We start from the raw sequence: 18,847 nt of genomic DNA, 5'->3' as shown, positions 1-18,847 counted from the left end.
GTTCTAGTGTTAAAAGACAATATTCCAGAGGCATTCTGAAGACAGAGGGAAACCCTACTTGAGTATTTAATGGAAGAGCAGTCTTGCAAATGAATAATAATACATTAAAAGGCAGAATGGCGTTGATAAACAAGATGTCGACTACCTTTAATAACATTCTAAAAAATGAAAATCAAACGGTGTTTATTTTATTTTTTAAATAACTTTGAGTCATCACACAGACACTGAATTTTTAAAGAAAATATGTTTTGAAATAGTTCCTGCATCTACCTGTAACTAAATTGCTTGTTGTTCATGAGCTCAATGCATTATATTAATTTGTTTGTTTGTGGCATATAACACAGTACTGGAGCTCTGATTGTCTATAATATAGGCTTAGGATGGTGAACTGCTCTATGTGAGAGAATATTGGCATGAGTTTAAAGTGAACACGCAAATGCTAAAACACATACACAGATGCTCTTGTCCTATAACTTCTATTATATAAAGCTGTACTATTATAAACTAGAAGTGTTTCTAAACAGGTTACATTTCATTTAGCCTATCAGCTTTTAAATATCTTTTGGCATATACTGTAGTTTAGCACACTCTCTGATCGGCAGTCTGTGATAATAACAACGAGGGAGCTATGTTTAAATCAGAAAGCAACACTTCTGGGTGAGTGTTACTTTGCTTTAAGCACTAGCGTCTGTTGAACATGAGTAAACAAGGCTGCATAAAAGTCATATAATGCCATGGTTAGTTTTTAATTCTTTAACATAGCCAATATAAACATTCCCTTGTCTGGACAAATTTCAAGGCCGGGCTGGCGCGCAACATTCACAGCTTCTTGCTTGTCAGACTATGAAAAATGTACCCACACCTCCAGTGTTTCAGCAGACACCATGTGACATCTGTAGCTTGAAGATGGCACTTCACAATGCAGCTCTCCAACTCTCCCATCTAATAAAAGTAGAAGAAATGCTGATTTAACATGCAATGCCCTGAAGTGTTGTGAGTCTTCCATATTGCCTGTAAAGTAAAAACTCCAGCTCAAACATCAATCAAATAAACAATCAAACAGATCGGTTAAACTGGTCAAGTGAAGAGGAAGCAAATTAACCCTTCTATTCATTTATTAATACTACCCTAAAAGCTTTGAATTTCAGAAAGGAAAAATGTACTAAAAAAAAAGTTATCTAACTAGAAATAAACAACTCAGACACGTGATTTAGGGGCTTGTTAGTAAGCATTTATTAGAATTTCAATTGGTGGTTTTGCCTTTCAGAATACAATTGTGCTAATTGTATCATGTTAAGAATCAGGCCCTTAATGGTTTTATGTCGGTTTTATATGATAGTGGAACATTGAATTGATGTATTGACTGCTACAGTAGCATCATTCTTTCTGGAATGAGAAAAAAAAAGCCATTGAAGTAAAATACTTCAAATAAACAACATAGGAATTGAATTGAAGGGTGTTAGGTATTCAAAAGTTGCTTATTTGATTTAAACAAATATTAAAAGAGTATTTACCACTTTAAAAAAATAATTAGCAAATGACACTGATGTTCCTCTACAGGTTTGTCTATCAGACTAAGACGTTTCTTCAATTAATATACTGTATATTACATCGATGAAAGCACTAGCCAGAACCATTTGTTTACTGGACATAGATTGATCCGATTTATAACACAATGCATAAATCAAGCAGCTGCTTTTTTAAAATCTATTTTATAACTCATTTTTCTATCTAATTTAAAAGGCCCAATGTGACTGTTGCTGCAATCCACTCATCAACAGGCAATCTCTTTTCCTGCAGACAAGCTGCTCATCTCTTTCCACCTGCCAAACCTATGCAACGCATGTTTCAAAGCTACTGCACCCTGGAAGTTAAGCCTAGTCTTTGTCTGACCTTGTCAGGGCAGTTTACCAGTAAGGGTGGCTGAAGCCTGTTGATATTTTTTGTCACTTACCCATGGGAGCAAAACATGCAAATGCATTGCTCTCTTTGGGCCACACAAACACGATTCGAACCACATTTGAATGACTTACTAAAGTGAGGTAGCAAAAATAAAATGTACAGTATGCGTCCATAATTACACAATAAAAGTATGATTTTAAAAAATACATCACCACCAAGAGTGAAAAATTCATTGAATGCCAAACAGTCTACACAGATATTTAAAGCCTGTTAGATGATCCTGAGCAATATCTCGGAAGGTTGTAAACATTCTAATAGTTACCACTCGTTTGATAGGTTCCAGTTACTAGGAAGTGATTCATAACCCAGGAGCTCCGCAGCTCTTCATCATGACCTCAAACAGCCAGGTCTCCTAAAAATATTGTAATAGTGTAAGAACTAAATGTATAGTTTATTTTAGGCTTGAGTTAGGACTACAGAGTTTGAACTAGTGGGATTCCAGGCACAGACCATAATAATAGTCAGTGAGTTAGAGAATAAGAAAGCGAAGGAGAATTCAACATTAGGCATTACATACATGTTAGTGTTCCTGTTTCCTGTGCTCCTCCTCATAGAGAAAGACTATCTGACACGCCAATAATATCTGCCAATCTCTCTGCTCAACCTCTGCAGCGCTGTCCCTCTGGGAGGCCTTTAGAGGCCCAGCTGCACTGGCCTCGTCCTCCTCCTGGAAGGTTCTCCTTGAGCCAGATGGGACCCTTGGCCAAATCTATCCTAACTCTCTCAGTTTCCCATTCTCTACCCTTTAGGTTTCCCTTGGGGGGAAGTAACGGTTGCTTCCCAGCCTTGGTGTCCGATTGGTTCGGTCTCACCTCCACAAGGGCGGCTCACCAAGAGCCAAAGGGAAAAACTGTACTCCTTCCTAAGTAACAAAGCACCTCTCCTATTCTGTTACAGTGGTTCTTCCTCCATACAGCCCTTGATCCTGTCCCATTAGTTCATCTTGTCGATCATTATTATTATTATTATTATTTTTATTTCTTAGCAGACACCCTTATCCAGGGCGATTTATATTTGTTACAAGATATCACATTATTTTACATACAATTACATTATTTTTTACACATTATTTTTACATAATTACCCATTTATACAGCTGTATTTTTTTACTGGAGCAATCTAGGTAAAGTACCTTACTCAAGGGTACAGCAGCGGTGTACCCCACCTCGGACTGAACCCACGACCCTCCGGTCAAGAGTCCAGAACCCTAACCACTACTCCACACTGCTGCCCTGATCATGACAACAACGAGTACTATACTGGTAATATTACAGTATTACAATATATTAAATCACTGTATAAATTACATTTCCTGGAGTCACATTCTGCATACAAGGCTTTCCAGCATTATTAGAATACTCCTTGCCAGACAATGAACTGTTATAGCAGCAGAATGGCATCCAACTACCTGGGAGGGATGACAGAAGGGGGACTAAGGTTTTGACTGATCGCTGTATATGTTGTCTACGCATTGTTTTGTTTTGTTTTTTTTAGATGCTATTAGCTCTTTTTGTAATTGTGTTTTATATTTATTGTGTTTATGAGCCTTCAGTTGGCCCTTAATGCTCCATAGGGTAAGTTCCCAAGCACATAAGTAAAAGTTGTCATATAATTTTAAGACCATTAGTTGTCCCCCTGTCATGACAAATATTTCACAATTCACCTTTATAGCAGACAGAAATACCTCAGAGGTTCCTGTGAATTGAATGACATAAGTCTCATCCATCACAGTCTGATATTGCTTTGTGTTCTGAGCTTTCTAACCTTTGTAACTCCTTGCCAAGAGAAATTTTCTAAACTGATTTTACACAGTGCTTTAAATCTACTGCAATCAATTCAGCCAACCAGAAACAGCAAAAGAGAAGGTGGCAGCATACACACACTGAAAGCAGCAACCACACTATTAACCCTTTTAATACTTTTATTTGTTTTTTTTTTCATTTGGTTTATTTAACCCTATGGTCTATGAGCTGGAAATCTGTAATTGTAGCTTCCATCTCGTATTGTATTATTGTAATGAATAATTGGTTGCTATAAAGGAAAACAAATCCTGAATCAACATATCCTTGTACTGCATTATATACTTGGTGTGAGAAGTACAATATGAAGTATACATGTTTGTGAAATAAACATTTGGATCAATGTTATGTTTGGATAAAGTCATTCACGTAGAATGCAATGTCCTTGAATATGGATTGTCAGAATATTTACTGCATTTGCCATTCAAACCAAAAATGGATCTTACAGTATTGCTGCATTTCAGATTGATTCCTTCTACAGAGCTGCTGTTGCCTGTTACACAATTAGTGTTTGAAATTGTAATGCAGGCATGAGTTGAACTGCAATGTAAGGGGTCTCAAAACACAAGAACAAGGAGACAGTTCTACTTGCAGTCTCCCTTTGTGTTTTGCTTTATACCTACAGTTTACTTCACCGGATAGCATTCTGTTGAAATGCCTTTGTTCTCCTTTGCAAATTAATTACGAGCGTCAAATTGTGATAACAGTATCTCTTCCATGCCCAATTACAGGAGTATATAGAAAACTACAAAGTGGTATGTAATTCAATATGTTAACGTAAAATATTTATGAAGCAAAATGCGTTAATTCTATAGGGTGACGCAAAACCGTTGGCCACAGCTGTATTCCTTGTGCCTGAAAATACAATTATGTTTATCTAGATAGTAAAATACATTTACTCCATCAAATACTAGAGGAATAATTCCCTACCTAAGCTCCTTGCCATAAATACCTGACCTGCTCCCATTGATTCTCAAATGATGTTAACCTGATGAGGTCAGTGTTTTAAATTCACATTTGGATGCTAGTGACATTTCTTTGATCTGTAGGTTGAGTATTTATGAAACAAGCATCTGAAGACAGACCATTCTTACTAAGATAAAAGACTATAATAAAAGCTACTCCAAGTACAGCTAAATGCTTTAGTGCAGATTTGAAGCTTTATATTTATTACAAAATTCAATGCATTGGCTAAATTATTTCATATTGTTCTGACATTAATACTTTCAGAAATGTAAATGGTAGCCATGTGCACAAACCCGAATCCTGTGAAATGTTGACCAAAAAATGTAATTATTATTATTTATTTGTTCTCATCCCTAAAATAGACTACATAATTTGTGTGATTATAGCAGGATGGCTGGGTGGGTGATGTCACAGACCAGGAAATGCAGACACACATGCGCTCCTTCTTTTATTGAAATGGAATAAATCAAGCAAACAAGCAAAATATTTATACTAAAACACACAAAACAAAAGGCACGATGGTCAAAACAAATATGTGTGTAATGTGTGTATAGGGATGGGCATACCCCATCACAGTGATCTGCAAGCCTGCTGGTACTTTATTCTGTAGCGGTCCTGGGAGGGTAGCCCATATAGAACTACATATGTTACAACATTTTTACCAGTCAATCTAGCCCCGTATTTAGTGCTCACGTTTCAGGTCTGGTTTGTGGATGAATCAGACTTGCATAATTGTGTGTTTGTGTGTGTGTGTGGGGGGGGGGGGGGGGGGGGGTGACTTACTTAATTAATCTCTGTGGTTTGCTTTGTTTTACTGTGTTGTTGTAGGTTGCACTCTCATACCAGCACACCTGAAGGGAGGGTTTAAGTTAACGCAATGGGACAGTGTTCTGTTTTTCTTTTGATATCTCCACTTATTTCGTTTTCTGCACTGACAGGGCAATGCCACCCCTGTTACATGACATGATATGATTTGAAAATGATATTCTGTCACTGCAAACTTTCAATGGTTCTCCTTTTTTTCCCCTTGAGCATTCCTACTTAATACCATGTTTGAAGCATCACCTGGCTAAAACTGAACAGAATCACCTCCCACTCTGGTGTAAGAAAAGCCATGTGCAGGGTTATGTATGTCACAATAGACTGGTGAGATTCAGATTGTAACTACACAAGTTATAGTATCACTTTCCATGTTTATTCGGTAACACTTTACATTAAGTGTCTCTAATTACTGTGTATTTACGGTACATAGTACTTACTTAGTAAATACATGTGTATTTACACATAATTACAATGTTATGCATTGTTACAATGTACTTAATGTGTAAATCGTTTTGCACAATATATGTAAGTGCACAGTTGTATCGCGAAAGGGTTAGGGTTAGGATTATACTGTGCAAAATGATTTAAAATTTAAAATGATTTTACTTATTTACTAAGTAACTATTAAACACATAATATCAATTCCAGGAAAAGGTACCATACAAGGATTTGCAGTGTGGAGTAGTGGTTAGGGCTCTGGACTCTTGACCGGAGGGTCGTGGGTTCAATCCCCGATGGGGACACTGCTGCTGTACCCTTGAGCAAGGTACTTTACCTAGATTGCTTCAGTAAAAACCCAACTGTATAAATGGGTAATTGTATGTAAAAATAATGCGATATCTTGTAACAATTGTAAGTCGCCCTGGATAAGGGCATCAGCTAAGAAATAAATAATAATAATAATAATAATAATAATACCTTTAATCAGACTCACTTTAGAGTAGATTTGATACTTATAGAGCTACAAAACAACATATGTATGAGGGGATCATTTGCAAACTTCAAATTGCATTAATATTTACTTCATTGAAATGTGTGGTTTAAAATCTCAGTGATGGGGGAAGTGGGGAAGTGGGGAAGTGGGGAGGGGGGTGGGGGTACTGTGCATAGCAAGTCCACTGTGTAGTTATATCAAATCATTATGCAGCTGTTTCATTCACCTTGTCCAAAAGGGATTTGACTTGTTGAAAATGGCATATCCTGCAAGCTTACAAGGTGCATTCTCTAGATAAAGCAAGTAGAAACCATTCCCCCTAGAAGGCATGAAAGCAGATTGATTTTAACATCCTTGGTTCCAGAAATTGCATTAAACCAGCTCAGTGCTGCATTGCCCAAACGTGCTGACCCTCTGTCTATGTAGCAGTTATCATCCAGGCATCTCCAATTGGTTTGGGATCTGAACATACCTGACAACAGGTTTCTAGATTGAGATCTCCCCCAGTGGGGTATCGATGTACAGAGGAAAAAAGCAAATTACCTAAAAGAAGCAGAAAATATTCTGTTTGCAAATCATTTTTAAATAGCCGTTACAATCCATTCCTACTGTTTTACATTTGAAGAGGCAATGCATGGATTTTTTTTCAATTCAGATCATTCAAAAGATAAAATCAGGTATGGTCATGTAAATGCTTTCTCAAAAGCATACTGGAATGGATAAATTGCTGATATTTTTGTCGTTTAGTAGCAGCATGCCTATTTGTTCTTTAGTTAAATTTTAATATTGGGTTGCAGGGAATTCTGAGGCTGAAAAAGTCACTATAGATTCCTGCTCCTCTGGTGACAGATGTTAATTGGGGAGCTAAACCTCTGCTCAGAAGAATTACCAGTCACGTGGTAGGTCTGACGAGGGCACAGAATCTAGCTGCCAGAGAACAAAGCTAAAGCCCTGTGCTGCAAAACTGTATTTGTCATGAGAAACATCAACTGCTGCTTTCTCCTGTCATCTAAATGTACTACTCTGATTACAGTATATTACAGGATGTCATGGTAACTTCAAAACATCTAAACAACTTCCACAAAGTGTGTGCAAATGGCATTTTCAAGCGTTTACCTTCAGCAGTGCCAGCAAATCAATGAGTGGATGGTGCAGAAAATAGCTCCTTGCTGCTTCCCCCCCACAGCCCCCATACACACTTTCCTATATAAAATCTCTGCAGCTCTGTGTTTATAAACAGTCTGAGCAGTCGTGGAGTTCATATTTAAGTGAGGTGCTGTAGTTCAATGTTCTCTGACTGCACAATAAGATGCGGGTTAAAAGGTGATTTCTGACGACAGTATGTATGAAGTCTACATTTTACAGCTTGTTATCCTCAGCTTCAGTTTGACAAGAAAATAATAGGGTTGCAGAATGTAATTGTTGATGGCTTAAAGCTTTTAAAGCTATAAATATGTAACACTTTCGTAAAATCTTTGTTAACATTGATAGGCCAGTATTCAATCTCATGTTCCGTTAAGCTACAGAATCATATGTTTGACATGTACGGGTATACTGCCTTTCACAGGAATAATGCCTTATTAATTGCATACAAGGCCTCAGTTTTGCTAAGCTGTTATTTTAGCATACATATAACAGTTTCTGTGCCTTTTCTCAAATTATGCTCTTTATTCTACTCTTTATCATCTATGGTAAATTAAAACATTTTTAAAATATATCTAAATAAAAATACAATTTGAAAAACAGATTTTGTGAACAAAAACAAAGAATCGCCATGAAATAAACGTGTTTTGTTTTGTTTTTTTTTATTCGAAAATATTACCTTAAACAATACACTTCTATATCAATCAACAGTGCGGCAGCTGTTATTTCTATTTTTACCTAAAACATGTACAGTACACTTTCAAAAAAGTGCTGTTAGGCTAGAGGGGACATAATAATTCTATAATCCAAGGGCTGGTATTACTCAACATTTCTAAGTGCAGTCATATAACTACACATGAAGCATTTTCTTCTCTGATTGCACAGGAATTGACTACCCTCAGAAGCTATGTCTTGCCATGCTCTCCTTGAGAAACCGTTGTGTCCTCTTGTGGAGAGACCCCTATGTACGGGAATGCATTAGCTACTCACTCGGCAGTGACAACACCTCTAGTCCATCTGCTTTCATTGCCTTCTGGGATTTCTTTATCCTCCGAACAATAAGGACAGTCAGTGCTAAACATATTTACGACCTTATCTCATATACGACTGCACAGAGATTGATTCGTATTAAATTACCCAGATGTCAAAAGTAATTCCAGCAATGCCTTAATGGCAGAGATCTGTTAAATTATATTTATAACACCCGCTCAAACCAAAGGTGTTAAAATAGCAATATGCCACAAGGAAAAAAAGGCAATTTATTTTTGACATTCTCTGCTAAGGGACTAAACCAAAAATGAAATTTTGACAAAGGCTTGCTCTGCTGGATTTGTGTAGAAGCACAAAAGGAGTTTGCACCTGTTTACTGAGAGCCTTGGTGTGAAGTGTCAGACTTTGAGCCTAAAAACTGTTTTATACACATACTAAGCATGCTTTTAATATTACCACTATGGTGCCCCTTGTGAGGCCTATTAAATATGGATTGATTTTAAATGAGCACCAGTGTCTGACTGTGAGTGTGCAACATATAGCACTACATGAAAGTCAGTATGTACTGCTGTATTGTAAATTGTCTCCTCTGAGGGCTATTAACCCAACATAACTTGAATTGTACAGGATTCAGGTTAAGGGTAATTGAGGACAAGTGCCTAGGTAAATGCAATACATAGAGACTCTTGATTGTTCCTCCCAAAGTAGGTGAGAGTAACCAGAGATATACTGCCCTGACAAAAAATAAAAATACTCAGCTGGAGTCACCTTGCCAGAAAACATTGATCACTCCATAGGGCTTCAATTAGATTGAGATCTGGTGATTGGACAGACCAGGGGAGGTATATTAAGTACCCGCTGTGCTCTTCATACTAGTACTAGTACATGTCTCTGACCCCCCTGGATAAGGATAAGGCTTTAATTATCTAGCCAGTATCTCAGATACAACTTCAGCCTCTTGATTTGTCAAGTCATTCAATCCAACTGAGGTTAAGGTAACTGAGGTTGGGAACTGAGGTTGGGATAAGCTTGGCTATCTTGCAACAAGTCCCACCCTGCAATAAAACACAATCTCTGTTTGACGCTTTGAAAGATGAATGACCTTCCAACATTTTCTAGACTTTGCGATTAATCATCACTAGACTGTAGACGCTAATCCAAACTGGATACAACTGTTCAGAGGAACTGAAGGTTAGTGGGTGTCCTCCGATCAGTTGGCTACTTACTCCCATCTGTTTGACAGCAGATGTCAGTGGGTCCAACATGGCAGTTCCCCTGGGATCCCCATCCAAGATCAGCAATTTGCCAGAGACAGGATACAAACCTGCATTCCAACTGCATCCCAACACTCTGACTTGTCTTTACCAGTTGAGCCTCTCTGGGATCTGTGTTTTTCCCTATTCTTTGGCGTCATTCAATCAAACAAGAAAATAGCATTGGACAAAAGGCTAAAGCAGCAACTCAACTTTTAAATAGAGTGCAACTCTAAGTCAAGTAGACAGGACATTATGTCATGAGAGTTGAATTCATGGAATGTTCATTTTGTCCAAACAGAGTATATTAATACTTGTAGAACTGCCTTTTGCTATAGTCTTGTCTCTGGAAAGCATTTCTGACACACCAAAAAAAAATGAATCAGACAAAAATTGTAGAACTGGAAGCTGGGCCCATATAATTACTCATCCCCAAAAAGTGTTTTGAGCACCAATAAAAGGTCTTGAGCCAAGTGAGGCATCCTTGAACAAGCAATCCAAAACAGAGACCGGGATTTGTGCTGAAAAGATTAAATCCAATGTATGTCCGGCTCTATGAGTTGGGAATCAACAGATTGATTATAGTCTAGACTAAGCATATTATCCATGAACTGGGAGGCTAATTTATCATTAGGGGAGTCGGCTCAGACATTGAAGTCCCTCAATATCAAAGAAAAAGGGAACTCCAATGTCAGGGTCGCTCTTAGCTCCAGCATTTCATCCATCAATCGGAATCCGAACCAGGGGGTCAATAAGCAATGGACAGATTAAAGGAATGGCTGTTTTCAAAAGAACAATGAATGGATAAATCTCCTATAGTTTTAAAGGAGATGGGAGGCTTACAGGTGCAATGCAGGTGGTCCTGGAAAATAAGGGCTACACCACCACCACGTTTTGAGGTTCTGTTCACATGGTACATTTTATAACCAGAGGGAAGGAAATGAACTATGTCTGGACCAGACAATTCGTTCAGCCAGGTCTCTGTCAGGCAGGCAAATTGGGGTTTCAATTCTGTCAGATATAGAGATAGCATGCCTGGCTGCAGATCTGGCATGAATGAAGAAAGCATTCATGTCCAGGTTGAGATATAATAGGAGTAGAAATACATTGAGAAGGAATATTAATGAGGTTTGCTGGATGGGATTTGTTCAGTGGTAATAGTATCAATGTTATTGCTAACTGCTGCTTTAGATAAACACATAATTAAAACCAAATACATCAATAATACATTAAAATCCAGTCCAAGTAAGGCAATTAGCAGCAACGAATGAATAAGCACCCAAAGCACCCAAACAGCCACAAACAGCCAAAGTCCTTTTCTCACTGTCCTTATCTTGATTGCTGCTCTTACTGCTGCTCACACCAGCAGAGAGTATAAAATAGCAGCAGAGTAAGGGCAATTAGCAGCAGAGTAGGGTAATTAGCAGCAGTAGGTTCAGATGAGTGTATTGCAGAATAGCAGCTTAGCAGGGCAGAGCAGAATAAATTAAAAGCAAGTCCAAAAACAAAAATAAAAAGTGATCTTACTGCAACAGCAGTGCATAAAGGCAGCAGGGACAAGAGGTACAATACAGTAAAATCATTCCATGGACTGTCCACCAGTACTCCTACACTTCACTTTCAGCAGTAACAGCTCTTCTCATGGGTGCTGGCATTTGGCTTTATATGTTAGACTCTTGTTTTTGGTGCTTAAGGGCATTGAGACGTACTAGCATATGCTGCCCTTTGCAGTCAACTTTTTGGTATCACTGTATACCAGCCCATTATTACATTAAAACGTATCACCATGTCAGGGTGCTAACCATGTCCATTTCATCTACAGTTCATGAGTTAGACGTCTATTGCACAGAAGGGGCTCATTTGCCTGTGGAAGTCTCAGAATTTTATGGGATTCCACATGGTCTACCCCGAGGTAACGCCAGGTTTCTCTCGCAGCACATTTACAATAGCAACATGATTTCAGCAGCCCCGTGGTGCCACTGAGACTTTGTGCACGCTGTCAGTTCCTTGACTGTCAGCTGTAACTGTCAACTTTAGAGAGGTTTCAGAAACCACAACTACTTTACATCTTTGCACAGTAGGTACCACTTTGGATCATTAGGCAAACCTTTAAACTGGTTTATTTTCCCTGTATGAGGTATCTCTTGAACAAAGGGATATGAAAAGTAACCAATGAATGATGAACCCATGGCACACTACAGTATTACTATAATGATTTTGTTTCAATATAAATAGGGTTACAACAGATGAAACACCACCAGAGCCATTGCCTTATTCATTCTAGTAAACTAATATGAAACACTGAAGTCAGATTGAGCAGTCATTCAATCCACAATGGTCTATGCCTCAAGCCATACATACTCACTTACCTTTCAACGGAGCCTTTCTTATGTTATTAAACAGTGCAGTGTCATTGCAGCATTAGAACCTCTTACATGTGGAGCTCTGTTTATTATGATTCAATCAACACATCATTCTATCAACCAGGATTTGATATCATTATTTTGGGCAATGGGCTCATTGAGTCCAAATAAACCTCCGCTTACTGACTGCATGATTCATCCTGCACATCAAATCGCCGTTCCTTTAACAAGTGAGACACTCGGGAGTCCACATCTTCTTATTCTAATCGCCTTGATACAACACAAGAAGAAAATACTAAACATACTTCCCAAGATTAACTAGGGTGATTCTGCCTTCAAATCTCCCTAATACTGTACCTTTTAATCTGTTCTGGCCACTGTAACTCTTACTACTTACTCCCTAACCCTACTCTTCATCTTCCTAATCACCAGTCACGTGTCTATCCTCCCCCTGGAGTCTATTTCATTCTCAGAATGATGCACCTGGGATCTGTTCCAACCACTGGAATTGAGCAAGAGTGTATCTTATACAGTAACATGCTGACTACAGCACTGCAACCTGTCTTTCAAAACATATACCTTCAGTGCTCATCTTTAAACGGTGTGTTTTAAATAGCTGAATCATTTATTAGAGGGAAGGCATGATTGATGTGTTTAAAATGTTCATGTTGGCAGAAACTGATTATTAACATATTTTACCGAAATACAATTGGAACTCCCTGGGCTTAATGTTATGCAGGTATTGAGCAGGAGGCCCTTCAGTGAGGTCAAAGGCCTTTGCTATACAGTATTCATCTTCCACATCAATGCTCTGCTGACATAGAGGATTGTGGGAGTGTGCGTGAGGGGTTGTTTATCATTAAAGATCCTGTAAGTCTGTCCGAGTTAAAAGTATTCACAATGCTAAATAATATTACATTAACAAGCATCAACACAACTATAAGCTAACTATAAGATAACTATAAGCGTGGTGTTAAAATACCATTGTCATTAACTGATTCCAATATGTCTAGCTACAATGAATGCAATGAGCCGCTTTTTTCTAATGAATCCCAGAGGACACAAACATAATAATGTATACAATGTGGGCACACCCATAATTCAACACTGCCTGCAGTGACTGATTTTAAAAACACTTAAATAACTATAATGTTTTATCAGCAGTTCATTGACGTGAAATTAATTAAACCGCTATTTGTTACGTGCCGATAGCTCTTTCTTGACATCAAGTTAACAGTATTTATGCTCATGATCTACATATGTTTAATAGTGGATACATTCTAATATCACACTTAAATGTGCAAAACATGAAGAAAAGAATGCTAAGCTTTTTAATTAACACACCTCCAGGGCTTCACACGTTTTGAAATTAGAGATGCCACACTTAAGAATGGCCTCCTGAGTTTCGCTGTGGGAAATCCACAATGTTACTTGGTTATGTGTGTTGTGTAATGAAAACCATACTAATACCTTATCCACTCCACCCCACACTCCAGGGTGTTCAAATAGGGCCCAAAATCTACAGGCCTGAATGTTTAACAGCACTTGGCTTTGACTGGTACCAAACACCCCTAAGCATGCTGGTATTGGACCATATTTGATCAATAATTTGCACATAAAAGGGCAAGAATAGAGGGAGCAATCTCATTGGCTAACAATGTGCAGATATGTCATCATGTGTTGTTATTGTTTTCTTAATGTAATTTATACACAGAGTGAAACAGTTTCATTGAAAATTTCTAATACAAGCGTTAGAACATGTTTGCAAATTGACTTGTTTTCAATGCACTGATGGATTCAATTGGGATTTAGAAACTTTGACTTTGTCATCAATCTTTATTAGTTGCGGTTGTTGATTTCTCTCCAAGAACTGAAGTCTGTTGATGCTATTACACGCTTGGAGATCTTTGTCATGAAGAGAGATCAATCTGCCAGCAAACATTTTAAAGTCCCTTCTATAAAACTAGCTATGCTAATCTATATGTAAAAGTACCCATAATGTGAAACACCAGCGCTAATCTGTCTGTCATGCTGTATTGTCTTTCATTAGTCATAATCTCATGGCACAGTGTTTAAGTGGTTAAGAAAAATGACTCACAGTAAGTGAACATTAATACAAACATTACAAACAGGTAATTGGTCATTGTAGTAATTACTAGCAAGAACTTCGGAGCTATGTCAAAGTCACAAGTAGGACTGTGCCAATACTGGTGTTTTCCGAGTAATTACCTTTAAGAAATGTGAAGTTGTTAGGTATTAATTAAATGGAATACAATGTGTTCATTACTCAACACAATAGAATGAGGTACCTCAGTTTCCCTTGTTTCACAGTATCAATCAACAACAATCGGACAGTGTTATTTAATATAGAACCTGTCGTGATCATACTACAAAAACTGAAACTCATTTATATTTTTAACTGATTATTTGTCTTACCTTTTATGTTTTTGCTATGAAATCATTTTTATATCACTTTCCTTAGTTTATCTCTGCAGTGAGCTGTGGGATTGTCCTGGGCAAGATGTAATCTCTGATTGAACTCAAATGCATATTCCAGTTTCCATAGCGATAGTCACATTTAAGTGACAAATCAATTGCATTTGCTAGTTTTGCAACATATTTTCATTGTCAGTTTACAGACTTGGTAAAAATGCCAGATGAAAACTTGCTTCCAATTGTCTTTTAAAATACTCAATAGAAGAGGTAATTGCCATTGATTGGTACTCAGTTGTAAAGGTAATGGAAGGTCGTTTTTTCTTCTTTTGAAATCTATACATTAATGATTGGATTTATTTAATACCTCTCCGACAAATACATCTTAACCCTTTAAGGACCTGGATCGTGTTAACACAATCAGACTGAAGTGGGCTTCTAGGACCGCGATTGTGTAAACACGATAAAAAACACATTTTGTTTTGATGACTTACAGGGTAACCGTACTTTGCAGTACAGGCTTGAAACACATATCATGTTGGTAAGGGTATTTCCCTGCAGGGGTATATATCCTTGCAGGGGGAAAACAATGTAAGAGCAGCATCTGGAAGAAATGACAATTTGAAATAAACAATGCAGCATTAATTTGAAGATATGCAGCCCATTAGACTAAGGACAACTACCACACTCCCTTAATATTGATATAGCATGTAGACACATAGACACATATACTGTACACAACTAACCTGAGAAATTGCTGTTTTATATAAAACTATCATTATATTTTGGTGTAAGTTTTTATATTATAGTGTCTGATTCCATTTTTCTTCACTGGCTATCTAGATTTAATTAAATTCATTGTGATAAATTGTATCCTTGACAGTGGAAATGGCAAAGAAAGAGGCCGGTAGCCTGCGGACAGCCGCCCTCAAGTTCCTGGGTGTAAAATGACGCTGATTGGCTCATGGGATCAGAGGATGTCAACTGAGCCTCGGGTCCCTGAGCTGTGTTGGGAATCACCGCGGTGAAGGAGAAAAATAATAATAATTGGGCATTCAAAATTGGGAGAAAAATTTTAAAAAGTAATTGAAAGGTATGTACAATTCTTAGGTTTCAACTTCCCATAATAGGGTCAGTTTCTTATTTTTATTTCCTTAAAGTGGTTGCAGGGTGGCTATTCACATGGGTGAGCAGATAACTAACAGGTAAGGTGTCTTGGGAGAGACATCCAATATAAAACCCAGAAACCACAGAGGACTGATCCTAAACTTGAATGAACTGAGGTCATACTGTTTGGCACAAGACTTCTATGACAAAAAAAATCAATTTTGCAATCCATTACGGCAGAGAGATGCTCATTCATCCAAAACATGTCTTGTGAAAGTATGACCATTCTTCTAAACTCAGAGTTATAGCTGAATGAGCATATGTGGTGGACCAGCAGAACCTTGATGACTCAAATCAGCAGGAGGATCTGTGTTGCTAACTCATGTCAGCAGAACCGTGTCTACAGCTCAGGCTGTAAGGATCTTCATATTTAATGCAGAAGGTAGCAGATTAAAAAACAAAGTTGTACAAGTTCCTTCGTGGTGTATTATTATATACACAATATATTAAGGAATGAATTCACTTATGAATTTTATGTGTATGAATTTATGAAGGCATTCATTTTGTGGCAACAGTTCTCAATGGTTTGATGAAAATGTAGAGTATAGTGATCATCTGAAAATTCATACTTACTGTGATATATTGCCCCCACTCGGGTTCGTTGCCCCTTTAAAAATTGACCCAGACACAGAAATTGGGGTTCAGTGCTTCCGCGCACTTTTAATAATACAAACAGAAATACAAAACAAAAACAAACACCTAGCTCTTTACGAGCACTAACTTAACTTTCAGGAACACCCTGACTACAAGTAGGACGGCTAAGCCGTTTCCCCACCAAACAAAACCCAACAAACTAAAACCACACAGGTTTGACACAGCACTTACTTCTGTATGACTGCTTGGAGACAGAGCACACTATCTGCCTCCTTCTATACAGCAGCCTCTCTTAAATACCCTGCACCTGGTCCTAATTTAACAACAATTACCAGGTGCAGGGGATAATTAACAATTAACACAATGTGCATTCGCACATGTTTTCTTCTATGCAGGGAGGATTAACCCCCTCCCTGCTGTGTTACATTACAATCTTCAGTATTTGTAAAAGGAACTTGGAGCCCCCCCCCCCCCCCCCCCCCCCCCCCAAAGAGGCTCACAGAGTAACAGCACTACCGCATGGAGTGCAGGGTGAGACATGCAGGCAATTTAATTAACATATGGTCTTCTGATGCAGGGTGCTTGGCTGTTCCAGCATCTGAGCAGCAGGTGCTGTGCCTCCTGGTAGAGCAGTTGAATTCCCTTTCCAAGGACATTCAGCTTGTATTCTGCTAAATGTTATTTGCTTTTGAAAGTCATTCTGCTGTACAGTAATTCAATGTTTATCCAACTGAGGAAACTAACGCAGTTCAGCTTCTCAAAGAACAATATTGTATCATAAGCAAGCCAAATATCTGATAGCTAGAATACAAGAGAAGCATGTGACCCGAATGGCTTGTGGTGATGTCAGACCAGGAAGAGACAGACAACAATACTGCGAGTGAAGTGCTTTATTATAAATAAAACGGTTGAACAAACACTAAACAAAACAAACAAAATGGCACAGTGGCCAAAGTAAACAGACAAACCAGACACGGAAAAAACAAGTAGGGTAGCTATTGTTTTCTATATTATATTATCATGTCTCTCATTCCGCCTCTAACACACTAACCCCGTCCAGCCAAAGTTGTGGGTTTTTTAAATGTCACCGTCTCCAGATTAGCAATAAATTAATCCATCTGGAGACGGTCACATTCTGCACAAGTTTAATGTGGATGGAGAATTTTAACCCCATCCATACTGTAAAATAATTAATGTTTTAAACCACCAAACCATATATTTAAATAATAATACAACAAATACAAAATAATATATATACACACAGGGGCGGGGTTTACCTCATCATAAAGCAATACAAGCCTGAATAGAAGAGAGTCGTGCAATAACTCAAGCATGTAATCTATAAGCCCAATGCATTCCAAGCAGCAATGCAAGCTGGAGCCCACTTGCAATTCTGTGTTTTTATTTTCATTCTCCAGGTTCAAAGGGAACGTCGTACCATGACAGTTTAATGTGTCATTAAGTACTAAAAGGTCAGAACTAGATAGATGGGTTGCAAAGCTATAATCCAAGAGACAGGACAAACAACTGAAGGTTCAGAGTGGAGCTAATACATCCCCAGTCCTCACAGACAGTGCCTTTCCCTGTCAAAGACAAAGGGTCACGACTACAGCCGTGAACTACATGTCAAGCAGTCTGCTGAGAATTTGGGAAGAGGCTACAGGATTAATAAAGGTTGTGCTATCTTAGGGGTTTGATAAAGAAAATACAATCACCAGCAATGATGCTACACCCAGGAGTCCAAATTAGCCAAAGTGCTTCTTGAGAGAAAAAAACTACTGCGGCTTTATATATACAGGGCTTTTTTTCAAAAATGTTGAACAGCCATTATTCTTATGTTTCTGAACGATTATACATTAAGCAGACAACAAGTGTTCAAACCCAATCGTAGCAATTGTAAAAACTGAAAGCATGCTTTACTGTGAATGCATCTTGACATCAACAAAGCTCCAGATGAACTGACAATAGTGTTTGATGGTTTGTTGATGCTATTGCTGCTGCTTAACAGCAGTATGTGCCTCTTGGCAAGTATGTTTGAACAAAAGTCCTATCCTATCCAGAATATTGTGACAGCACATTGAATCAAAGAATTATTCTGAATATTCAACACAAACCATATAAACGTACATTAGCATGCAACTGCACTGAGTGACTTTAATTCACTCACTCAAAAACTTTCTTTCTAAAATGGTTATTTATATTTCTTAGCTTTAACAGTAGCAACATTCCTGCCATGCTGATCATTATAAAGCTGAAATTCCAATCTAGAATTATAATTAAAGAAAACTATCAATGCAAATGTATCCTTATACCTTGTTAAATGATTGGATGCATCAATATGCTAGCCTTTAATCCTATTATTAATGCACCATCTGTTTGCTGCCTCTACAGGAATCAATAAAAAAGCATGCTGTTTTTGCT

The sequence above is a fragment of the Acipenser ruthenus genome, chromosome 8 (genome assembly GCF_902713425.1).
Source record: "Acipenser ruthenus chromosome 8, fAciRut3.2 maternal haplotype, whole genome shotgun sequence".
NCBI lineage: Eukaryota > Metazoa > Chordata > Actinopteri > Acipenseriformes > Acipenseridae > Acipenser > Acipenser ruthenus.
This window is presented reverse-complemented; position numbering follows the sequence as displayed.